General features: G+C 37.1%; 1 protein-coding gene across 4 annotated transcripts in view; it reads right to left on the bottom strand.

Moving 5' to 3' along the window:
- Positions 1-12,559, bottom strand: part of SLC41A2 (solute carrier family 41 member 2) — a 145,340-nt gene that overhangs the window by 84,872 nt on the left and 47,909 nt on the right. The gene's annotated exons all lie outside the window — the stretch shown is intronic.

The raw sequence follows: 12,559 nt of genomic DNA, 5'->3' as shown, positions 1-12,559 counted from the left end.
TAGAGTTCAAGAAATAGGAATGAGTGAAATTAGTCTTATTTTTAAATAACTCTTATCTATATAATAACTCTTATCTATAGGAAGCAATCTAAAATGATTCCATGAAAAAGTATAAGACATCAAGACTCCAGGGTTGCTTAATAACCAATGGAGACATACACATATTCAGGTCTAGGAAAAGATCAAGAAAGATAGGAGTTAGAGAATGAATGAGTGCTATGAATTGGGTTTGCAACTGTGCCACATTAATTTGGCACTATCACCACCAGTCCCTTCTAAGGCTTGTAACTACATTCCCCAAAATCCCCTCCCCTATAGCTTCAGGTAACAGTCTACCAGTGAGAAGAACTTGCCTAAGACTTGGAAGTCACCAGTGAAGCAGAGGCTATTATTTTTGGAAGGTGATCAGACACACAGGTGTCCAGACTTCCTTGCTGTAATGCATGCATGGCTTTCTTTCCTGCTTCAGGGCTTCAGGCAGTTTCTCTGAGTTTCCTACCACAGATCTTCATTTCTCCAACTTCTCCTACAATCATGTAACCCCTAATTTCTCTATTAAATTCCCTATTGATTCAATACATACCATGGCTCTGTTTTCCTGACCAAACCCAAAGTGACCCTTTTCTTTTCTTTTTCTTTTCTTTTCTTTTTTTGAGACAGAGTCTTACCCTGTCACCCAGGCTGGAATGCAGTGGCATGATCTCAGCTCACTGCAACCTCCACTTCCCAGGTTCAAGTGATTCTCCTGCCTCCGACTCCCAAGTAGCTGTGATTACAGGTGCCCACCGCCATGCCCAGCTAATTCGTGTATTTTAGTAGAGACAGGGTTTCACCACATTGGCCAGGCTGGTCTTGAAATCCCAGCCTCAAGTGATTTGCCTGTCTTGGCCTCCCAAAGTGCTGGGATTACAGGAGTGAGCCACCACACCCAGCATCATTTTTTCAATTAATCAGTTTGCTTTTTTTCATGATCTCTAGAGTGGCATTAATCAATTAATTTATTTTATAAATGAAGATCACACTCTCTGAGTCCCTTCCTAATCTAGAAGTCTCTGAATCTTTACTCTTCTTAGTCTAAGATAAAACAATAAATAACAAATTAAAACAATGTATGGCATAAAATAAAAAATAAAATGTAGAATATATTTATAAATAATAACTTTTTTTATAAAGCAAAGATTTTCCAGAGTAAGATTTTTTTAAAAAGTAAACTAAAGAGAAATGTTGCCCCAAATTTACCTTGTTAGGGAAAATATGTATAGTATAGGCTTGCATTGGCATGTGGATAGAGGTATGGCAGGACACAGAAAATTGATTTTGTTGCCTCCATCTTGTAAAAACTACACCAATAGTTGTGCTGACCCATCCTACTGTCCAGTGGTTTAGTGTTAGTATAAGCCATCTAAGTTTTTTCTAAAGTGGAGAGGGAGAAGTATGAGTGTTCTGTGTAAAGGCCTTTGCTAGACCTACTTTTTTAGATTAGCTGACCTGATGGTGCCCAGCTAGACAAACCAAGAGCTTAGATGGTGATAAAATATAATAGGGCATGATCTAGTGAAGACTTCTGTATAACCCAGTTTTATTTAAATTATGTATATCTTAAAGTATTAGAAAAATAGACCAATATTTTTGCAGAGACATCAACTAATTTTTTGGGAAAGAGTAGAGCTGAGGTGGCCAGAGCCTGAAGATGTGTTATGTGTGGCCAGCACAGTGGTTTCAAAATTTTTGAATCTGAATGCCTTTAGGTAGAAACTGTCATCTCTAGTTTTTATAACCCCCAAATCCTTCTTCTGCATAAACAGACGTTACTTAGATCTGACACTGAGACATATTAGTTATGAGCAAGACTTAGGATTTATTGGAGCTACATATAAAAGGGGTCTTGGATGACCTTGAAATTATAGATTTATAAATATAGCCACTACAATTAATACTAGAAAAAATACGTTTAATGAATAAATACTTGAGACAAAGGTACTGAAAGTCTTCATTGATGTATTATCTTAAAAAACATGTATTAACTATATGTGCAAAAAAACAGATTTTTTTTAAAAAAACAGAAAGTTACCATTGTTACTTCCAAGTGTTCGGTGTATGGATAATTTCTATTTTTTACTTTGTCCTTTAGTGAATTTTTCAAATTTTTACCACTGAACATATAGTGCCAGTATAATCATTTTATTTAAAAACAGATATTTGCAAAAGAAATATCTAATAAAGGGCTGCTATCCAAATGACACAAAGAACTCTTAAAACTCAACAATAATAAACAATCCAATTTAAAAAATGGGTCAAAGATGTTAACAGACACCTCACCAAAGAAGATATACAAATGGCAAATAAGCATTTGAAAAGATGCTCATATCATATGTCATCAGAGAAATGCAAATTAAGACAAGATAGCACTATACACCTATTAAAGTAGCCAAAAGCCAGAACACTGACAATACCAAATGCTGGTGATGATGTAGAGTAACAGGAACTCTCATTCATTGCTGGCATAAAGGCCTTTGCTAGGTCTACTGATATTAGATTAGTTGACCTGATGGTGGGAAAGCAAAATGGCACTCTTCACTCCAGACCTTCCATTTAATTCTTTTTTTATACTTACTAGTCCTCTTTTAAGGCTCCCTATCTGATCACTCATTGAAACATATTTGTCTATTATTTGAACATATTTTCCTTTAGTTTGAACATATTCATACTAGTGGCTTTAAAGACTATTAATCTAATATCTGGGCCCAATCGGAATCATTTTTCATTAACTGAATATTAATCATACTTTTCTTGAATATCAATCACACTTTTTGGTTTCTTTCCACATCTAGTGATTTTGGGTTAAAAACCAGACAGTGTAGATAATATCGTTGTAGTGACTCTGGATCCTGTTATGCTCTTGTGATGATAATTGAGCTTTCATTCTAATAGGCAGTGAACTTGCCCAGACTCACACTACAGGCTTTTGTCTCTCCCATAGAGTGAAGCAGCTCATCTCTCTGCTTGGTTCTTTCAGCTACCAACAAATGCCTTTTAGTATAGCCCTTTGAAAGTCTCTTCTGTACCTGTGCACTTTAAGCAAACTACACCACCAAAGATTTGGGCACAATTTATGCTCAGATTTCAGGGCTCACTCTCCATGCAATTCTCTTGCTTCTGAGATTCCTTTATAAGTTTCCATATGCTCTGTCAGCTCCCAACACTGTCGTCTGATAATCCAAGCCACTAAAACTTCAACTTTCTGCCACTATAGCTATGCATAGGTCACAGAAGACTGTCACCAAACACAGAAATCTTAACCAGTACATTTGTTTTTCAAGTGTAGGCTCGTCTCACATTTCTGCCTACTTTATTGTTGTTGTTGTTGTTGTTGTTACCAGACTCATTGAGGTTATTCCTATGCATACGCACTTTAGTACTTGGCCAAATATTTCATCAGATCTTACACTCAGATTTTGGGTCTCCCCTTTTCTGCAATTCTAGAATTTCCTTCCTTAATTCCCAGCCACTCTGCCAGCTCTGAACTCTGCTTTGAGCTAATAAGACTATCAGTTTTCTGCCATATGATATCCAAAGATAGGGGAATTCCCTCAGGCAAAAACATCACTAACTTTGCAATTCTTACTCATTGTAGTATAGTCTTTTAAAGGTAAATGCTACTTTCTACCAGATTCAGATCACTTTCCATTGCCTTCAAATAGTTTTCTAGATTTTATAATTGTTAATCTCTGGAGACTTCACCCAACCATTTCATTCTGCCATTAATTAGAATTAGAAACACTGTTATATATTTTTGTATGCTTGAAATATTTTATAATAAAACATTGTACAGAAAAAAACACACACAAATATCTGTCTGAATATACAGAGATGATATATATGCTCCTTTTCTTGATTATGATGGTAGTTTTTACAGGTATATATTATATATCTAAACTCAGCAAACTGTAGACTTTAAAATTGCAGTTTATTATATATCAATAAAGCTGCAAAAAAAAAAAAAAAAAAAGGTGGGGAGGAAACCCTAATTGATTAAAAACCTAGTGGACTGTCACAGTTTTCGATTACACATAAGTAGTTCTACTACACAAAGCTATGGCTAGGAATTGATATTTATAACTTAAGAAAGATACTTTAAAGTGAGGAACTGGCCGGGCGCGGTGGCTCAAGCCTGTAATCCCAGCACTTTGGGAGGCCAAGACGGGCGGATCACGAGGTCAGGAGATCGAGACCATCCTGGCTAACACGGTGAAACCCCGTCTCTACTAAAAATACAAAAACCTAGCCAGGCGAGGTGGCGGCGCCTATAATCCCAGCTACTCGGGAGGCTGAGGCAGGAGAATGGCGTGAACCCGGGAGGCGGAGCTTGCAGTGAGCTGAGATCTGGCCACTGCACTCCAGCCTGGGTGACAGAGCGAGACTCCGTCTCAAAAAAAAAAAAAAAAAAAAAAAAAAAGTGAGGAACTAACAGGAATACGCAATTCCATTTGTATCTAGTAATCAAGTTGTACAAGAACATGCAGAATTATGTCAAATTTAGGAAATAATACTGCGATTGTAACTATAACTAAATAGTGCCATAGTTATTAATATCATTATCTGGGTTTTAATTTGCCTTTATTTTAGAACTTTTAGAATATGAATTGCAAATCTAACTTAAAATTATTAGGGGAAGAGATTTTGCCAGCTTCTTCATATCCCTCATATCCCTCCACTGGAATGTAAGCTCAACAAAGGCAGAAATATTTTCTGTTTTGTTTATTACTGATCTCCTGGCATACACAGCAGTGCTTGGCACATAGTAAGGGCTCAGAAAATGTTTTTGCAATTAATGAATGAGAAAGGTAGAGTGTTACTAAATAATTTAGATAATCAAGTGTTCTCTGAGAAGAGGTTTGAGGCAATAGAAATCAGTTTTGCCTAGAGTAGAAAAGTACTAATCAAATCATGCTAGGTGATTTACTCCTGGGAAATAGTTTCACAAACTTTTTTTTAAAAAAATACTGGGGCCAGGCGTGGTGGCTCACGCCTGTAATCCCCGCACTTTGGGAAGCCGAGGCGGGTGGATCACGAGGTCAGGAGTTCGAGACCATCCTGGCTAACATTGTGAAACCCCATCTCTACTAAAAATACAAAAAGTTAGCCGGGTGTGGTGGTGGTCGCCTGTAGTCCCAGCTACTCAGGAGGCTGAGGCAGGAGAATGGTATGAACCTGGGAGGCAGAGCTTGCAGTGAGCTGAGATCGTGCCACTGCACTCCAGCCTGGGTGACAGAGCAAGACTGCGTCTCAAAAAAAAAAAAAAAAAATACTGTCTTTAGGGCAGTGAACACCATTTTTGACTCCTTTATACCTAACATTCAAAAGCTGAAAATTTTAGACCTCAAACAACAGAAAAACTCAACAATTTATAGAATCATTGTACTTGGTTCATTTTCTAATTATATACTACTATTATATATCTGTAATACCTACTATAATTTCATATATACTATTGAAAAGATTAAAATCCAGGAAAAAATTATTCAAGTTAATCATCATACCTTTAGAAACAAGTTTTGACTCAAGTAAGATGGCAAGATAAAGTTGATTTGGATACATCATTTTTTAATTCCCTTGTAAAAATAAGAAACCTCTTTTATTTATTTATTTATTTATTTATTTATTTATTTATTTTGAGACCAGGGTCTCACTCTGTTGCCCAGGCTGGAGTGCTGTGGCCCCATCTCAGTTCACTGCAACCTCCTCCTCCTGGGCTCAAGCAATCCTCCTGCCTCAGCCTCCTAAGTCGCTAAGACCGCAGGTGTGTGTCACCAAGCCCAGCTAATTTTTTTATTTTTTGTAGAGATGAGATTTCACCACATTGCCCAGGCTGGAAAACTATTTTATTGAAATATCTTTTTATCTGTGAATGTTTAGTCTTTAGATTTATAGAATAACAAGCTTTAAAAACAACTGACCTTCCACAGATTGAATGAGTAGACTATTTTATGATATCTTATGTTTTAAGTTCTTTATGTTTATACTTACCAAAGGCCTTTCTTATAATCTTATAAGCTCATTTATCCTGATTCTCCTTCAGATAATCAAAAAAATGAGAAAGGACCCTTGAATGGAGCAAAAAGATTAAAGTAACCATTGATTGGCCTTCTATAGCTATAATTATTTTTCTCCTAATTTTACAAGTGAAAACAAATACTACATAAAAAATGTAAAATGTTCAAAAGCATTTTTTTGGCACGTAAATGAAAAAAAACAGCTTTCAAATAGTGACTCCTTTAAGTTAAAAAAAATAAAAAAACTATACTCATTCACCCTTCTCCCTGGAACCACTGAGTACAGTTAGAAACCTGCTTCGGTAGTCCCAATTATAGACAACAGGCAAATAAATTAAGGTGGTGACAGGTGGGGCATAAGGAAAAAGAAAGAGGACTTTCATACGCAGAATTCATAGACTGGACAGTAACTGGATAGAGAGTGAAGAGGGACAAGATGATTGATAATGTTAATAAACTGATAAGAAATACAGAAAAAAGAGTATAACTGGAAATAAGAGAAACTAATGAGTTTCGTTTAGAATGTATTGAGTGGTATCCAACAGGCAACTGAAAATTCAGCTCTCAAAGTCAGGAAAGAGTCTGGAGATATGGATCTGAGAACAGCAATGTGCAAGCAGTGCTGGACTCCACGAAATTACTGAGGAAGAACATGTAGAACAAGGTACTAAAATTTCAAGAAAACCTCAAATGTAGAGGATGAGCAAAGAAAAACAAAAGACATAGACTGACAAGCAGTGGTGAAAGAGCTGGAAGAATGAGAAGACAGTGGGGTCTCTCTCAAAGCCAAGGGCTATAAAGTTTTCAACTAGAGAATAATCGGTGAAGAGTTCAGAGAAGATGAGGCTTTGGGGATTTTGCAATCAAGAAGTCATTAACTTAGAGTTTCTTAACAGCCTATAGAGTATCAGAACTGAAATACACCCAACACTTCTCTAGCATTCTGTCAGAACTGTAGTTCTCTACCCAGCAAACTTGAGATCTAGTTCTCTAAGCAATCAAAACACCATAAACTAGAAGAATACACCATGTTATCATAACTTGGCACCACAAGTTGCTACTTTCCCATCTACTAATTTGTTTGCTTTTACCCCTCTCAGATCCAGAAAGAATTTTTAGTGATGGGTCCTAGTGTTTAATTTCAGTTAATCCATCTATCAATTCTGTTGATTCTCTCTGAAAATTAATTCTGGACTCCAAGTACCTCTCACTACATTCACTGTTACCATCTTGAATATCATCTCTAACCTATTATTGCAACAGACTCCCAACCAGTCTCCCCGCTTCAGTCCTTGGCCCACTAAACCCATATCTCAACGCAGTAGTCAAATTAATCTGTTAAAAAATATCTATCAGATCACATTAACTCCTCTGTTTAAAACCTTCCATTGGTTTCTTATCTCACAAAGTAGGCAAATCCATATATAATCTGGTCTCTGGCTCATCCCCTAAAATTGTGCCCCCTGGCTCTCTTGGTCCCAGCCCTATTGGCCTCCATGCTCTTTATTTAACACAGTGGTTTTCAAACCTCAACGTGTATCAGAATCATCTGGAGAGTGTGTTAAAATTTAGATTGCTGAGCCACACCTCTGGAGTTTCTGATTTAGTAGTTTTGGAGTGGGGCTGAGAATTTGTATTTCTAACAAGTTGCGGATGCTGCTGACCAGAAGAGCACACTGTGAGAACTACTGATCTAACATACCAACAACAGTCCTGCCTCTGGCCCTTTGCATTGCCTGGGACATTCCTATCCCAAATGGCCTCAACGCTTCTTATTTACGTTTTCTTACTTCCTTATAACATTTTCTTATTTCCTTGACTGAACTATCTTCTAATCAGTAGCACAGCTCTCAATCTATGGAATCTGGCAACTCTACCCCTACCTCTCCAAAGAAAGGCTGTTAGATCACCCTGCAGCAGAGTAGGGACCACAGATGGCAAGTTTCTCCCCTGTGCTGAGCTTCTAATCAGCTCTGGAGACTCCTTCTCTTAAATATGGACAGATACATATAACCAGACATTTGAGAATAATACCTAATGTAAAATATAGACACCACAACAAATTAACTAAGGTTAAAAAAAGATTAAATTCACCTTCATTCAGGTTTAATGGTAGTAGGTGATCACATTAAACAGCAAATATCATTTGCAACATATTGTTTTTTAACCAGATTCCCTATAGCATGGCCTATTTCAAAACAGACTGGTGTTTTAAATCTATTATTTGGATTTAAACAAATTCTGGATAATGCTCAAGAACAATGCTTTCGAAATATTTTCTTTGAGGTAAGCTAGCCAAAACTTCACTTTTCCTGCCAAAGTTATCAAGTTGCTTAAATTCTTGTATGCTTAACTATATTTATCAGAGCAAAGTTCATTTTCCAACAAATGAAACTAAAGCCACCTTTTAACTCCCATTCAAATAACTTTCTTCTTCAAATTTTCCCACCTTTGTTTCTCAAGGCCTCTTCATTCTCTATCTCCTGCCAAAAAGCCTCTTGGATTGAGTTCTATCTACGCAGGGTAATCCACCAGTTCTTATAACATAATAGAAGTAGGAAAAGATGAAACACATGCATATAATTTCACTAATTCTCAAAATCTCAGTAAGACTACATAAAAGTTTCTTTGTTTTTTCTTCTTAAAGATAAAAGCTAGAGATATACTTGACACACATTGCAGCTGGATGCCAAATGGTCAAATGTTGAAATCAACATTCAGCTGACACTAAATGTCACCATTATATAAGGAAATACTGGGATACAGGAACAAATATAAATCTCAGACCGGCTGGGCGCGGTGGCTCAAGCCTGTAATCCCAGCACTTTGGGAGGCCGAGACGGGCGGATCACGAGATCAGGAGATCGAGACCATCCTGGCTAACACAGTGAAACCCCGTCTCTACTAAAAAATACAAAAAACTAGCCGGGCGAGGTGGTGGGTGCCTGTAGTCCCAGCTACTCGGGAGGCTGAGGCAGGAGAATGGCGTAAACCCGGGAGGCGGACCTTGCAGTGAGCTGAGATCCGGCCACTGCACTCCAGCCTGGGCGACAGAGCGAGACTCCGTCTCAAAAAAAAAAAAAAAAAAAAAAAATCTCAGACCATATGCTCCAGATACCTGAGACCAAGGTATCTCAAGTTAGTGTTCCTGAAGGCAGACCATGCCACCACTAGGTGCCAACCAACCCCAGGAGCGCCAAGGGATGGGTGTTTGTTGGAGGTGTAGATGGAGCTTAGACATGGGGCCTGGTGTATGTGTGAGGTCTTTCAAAGTGCAGCACATATTGCCAAGGGTGGGAAGGGAATTGGGGCAGGCCTCAGACCAGGGGGTGGCTCAGTGGCTCTCTCTACAACACGACGTTCCAAAACAGAACCCAAGAAGTCCAAAAATTCTAACTCTGATCTTGGACTTCCAGGTCTTCCTAAGAATATATTTGTCAAGGTAGACAGAAAGAGAAAATGTTTAAGTGTATAAGTTTGTTGTATAATTTTAAGCTATGTAGACATATGTTACATAGGTCTCCATTTGTATTGCCACCCTAAGCCCATCTATTAAATGCTTAAAAAACATTTAAAATGCTTTTAACAAAGCATTTAACATGCTTAAAAAGCATGTTAAAAGCCCAACTGTCTAGAATGCTTATAAATATTTGACATTGTTACAATTATTAAATACAATAGTAACCTGGATTGATTTTTTATCAGATTCTCATATGGCTGACTCACTTTTACTATTCAGGTTCCAGCTTACATATACCTCCTCAGAGAAGTCTTTCCCAACCACATTGTATAAAATAGCCTTCAGGAATCATCCGTCATCACATTATCCTGTTTGATTTTCTTCACTTCCCTTACTGATATCCAAATTTATGCAAATTCCATCACAGCAGAGACCTTGCCTGCCTTGTTATTCATGTATAGACTAATGGATTCTTATTTTATTCCATGGGTTATATATAACCTGTAACTCTCATTATCTATTGTATGGCTCCAATTTTCCAAGATTTGGCCTGGCCAGTATGTCACTTGTTATCCTTTTGTCATGTCCCTATTTTTTTTTTTTTTTTTTTTTTTCGTTTTTAGCACTTCTTTACTTTCCGGCACCACAAGATATTCGAGGCTCATTGTATACTTTTCTTCTCTAGCCCAAGGAGCTCCTATTATTTTTCAGTCCTTTTAATATTCAATAATTATAATGACTACATACTATAAACTAAAGTGAATTTATCAAAGTAATTCTACTCTATGAGTTTGGCTCTACCTAAGTGGCTGACTGATACTCCCAGACATCATCTATAGTTTACCAACTAACTACACGGAAAGGTATTATATCTGTAAATAATAATGTTCGGAACAACATTTAAACATTTTAAATATTAAGTACCAAAAATATTATGTATTGGTGCTAAGACCAAGACCTTAGCAGATCATTCTTACAAGGTACATGGGGAAGTTATTAGGTTTTTGTTACTGCTGTTATTTACTGATTTTATAAACTCTGACAGAGTTACTCTGTGCAGGTAAAAGGAATGGAATGTGACTTATTCTGGAATATGACTTATTCCACTATATGTAGAACTGTGTCCTCAGGAAAGTTACTCAACTGTTCTAAGCCTCAATTCCTCCTCTGTAAAGCAGGATAATAGTGTTTATTCCATAGGGTTGGTATAAGATATCCCTGGAAAGCAGTTAGCAAAGGACCTGGCATATAATAAGAGCTCACTAGTACCAGATATTTCATTATTGTCCTCTGCAAATATAGCTATATGACCTTTCATATACTATATAAGGAAGGAACTTACAAAGTTCCATAGGGTACATGAGCCATTTTCCCTTAATTAAGCAAACCAGGCCAGGCACAGTGGCTCACGCCTGTATTGCCAGCACTTTGGGAGGCCGAGGCAGGCGGATCACGTGAGGTCAGGAGTTCGAGACCAGCCCGGCCAACATGGTGAAACCCCATCTCTACCAAAAATACAAAAATTAACTGGGCATGGTGGTGCATGCCTGTAATTCCAGCTACTTGGAAGGCTGAGGCAGGAGAATTCTTGAACCCAGGAGGCAGAGGCTGCAGTGAACTGAGATCACGCCACTGTACTCCAGCCTGGGCAACAACAAGACCCGTCTCCAAAAAAAAGAAACAATGAAGCAAACTAGTAACATTAATAAAACATTATTTGATGCATTTCTTTCCAAGCATCTGCTTTACTCAAGAAACTTTAGGAAACTGACAGTTGCCTGGGTGGAAAAAGGGGGAGAGGGGAAGTGGGACAGAGGGTGGAGAGTCCTCCCATCAACAGCACTGTTTTCAGCTCCCACTTCTTGGTTGCCTTTAGATACTTAAATTTTTTCCTAACTGATAGATGGATCAACTCTATCTTGCTCTATCCTCTTTAAAGGAAAAAAACTTTATATACTAAAGGAATTTCAATTAGTAACATTATCTGGTGACTTAGTTAAGTTTTGGCTAGCATTTCATAGGCAGATAGCTCTCTGAAGTGAACCTTACTGGCTACGGGGTTTTAACCATAACTTGGTTCCATGATGGCAAACCCCAAAATAACGTTATAATAAGATAACAATGTCCTTTTGAGCTTCTAAAAATAACTCAGAACTCTGCTACTGGCAGTATTTTTTTAATTGTTTATGCTTTTTGAATGATAATTTTGCAATATGTAGCTAAAGACTTAAAAGTACAGATTTCTTTTTTCTGCATAGTAATTACAATCCTAGAATTGGCCCTAAAAAAATAAGAACAGAAAAATATTTGTACAAGAATGAATATTCATCACAACTTTGTTTATAACAGAAGACTGTTAGAAGGAGCTTAAACATCCAGTAATGGATGATGAAGTAAACTGTAATAGAGATTACAACAGAAAAGTACATAGTCAACAATGACACGGATCTACATTTACTGATATGGAAAGATGATCATGATGTATTTTTGAATGGAGATCACATTATAAAAGAGAATATACAGAATTCTAGTTCTTTTTTAGAATACACAGTATGTATTTGCATTATGATATACCTAACTATATCTAAGTATACATATGCAGGTATAGAAGAATCTGTATCAAAATATTAGTAGAGGTTACATCTAAGTGGATAATTAGATTTTCTTTTTTATATTTTTCACTTTTCTTTAGTTTTTATAATAAGCATGTATTACTTCTACAATTACAGAAAGTTTAAATATCAATCAATCAACCATCGAACCACAAAGAATCTCAATATCTGATTTACCCCATGCCTTAACATTGATGATAAATACCAGAATGTCCTGGCACCAAAGGAGGCAAGTAACTACTTCCTGGGATAAAAGAGGGCCTATAATTATCAGATGAGACAATCTTTCAGAATATGATATCAGGCATAATTACTTAGCACAGCCCTGAAGTGCAGAACCATATCAGAGAAAGAAATATTTTCCTGATACAAGTTTCCCTTAACAGAGAGAAACAGTATAGGTAACACACATAATTTGAGGTAGGAAAAAACTT

The sequence above is a fragment of the Rhinopithecus roxellana genome, chromosome 10, assembly GCF_007565055.1.
Source record: "Rhinopithecus roxellana isolate Shanxi Qingling chromosome 10, ASM756505v1, whole genome shotgun sequence".
In the NCBI taxonomy this organism is placed as follows: Eukaryota; Metazoa; Chordata; class Mammalia; order Primates; family Cercopithecidae; genus Rhinopithecus; species Rhinopithecus roxellana.
This window is presented reverse-complemented; position numbering and strand designations above follow the sequence as displayed.